Raw genomic sequence first — 471 nt, 5'->3', positions numbered from 1 at the left:
AATGTCAATAAGAGAAGACTAAAACGGAGTAATACAGCCACTCTCCATGTGGGTAGGCTCTAGGACTATTTGAAACTCCAGGCAGACAGTCAAATCATAGGTAGTCTAAAACTATTAACAATGTGCCTGCCGTGGAAATGGTATGTGACATCATAGAAGTATTTCTACTGGTATTTTTTTCCCTAACTATTGTAGTGTTATTTAGGGATTAGTATTTGACATATTCACTCTTTTCCAGATGATAATTTTTTTAAACAGGTATATGCATCACAGCCTGGGTAACATAGTGGGACCCTGTTTCTACAAAATGTGAAAAATTAGCCAGGTGTGATGGCACACACCTATAGTCCTAGCGACTCAGAAGGCTGAGGCAGGAGAATTGTTTGAACCCAGGAGTTCGAGGTTAGAGTGAGCTGTGATCATGTCACAGCACTCCAGCCTGGGCAACAGAGCAAGACCTTGTCTCAAAAA

The sequence above is a fragment of the Cebus imitator genome, unplaced genomic scaffold (genome assembly GCF_001604975.1).
Source record: "Cebus imitator isolate Cc_AM_T3 unplaced genomic scaffold, Cebus_imitator-1.0 Scaffold144, whole genome shotgun sequence".
Taxonomy (NCBI): domain Eukaryota; kingdom Metazoa; phylum Chordata; class Mammalia; order Primates; family Cebidae; genus Cebus; species Cebus imitator.
The sequence above is the reverse complement of the archived record's forward strand: the minus strand, read 5'-3'. Positions refer to the sequence as shown.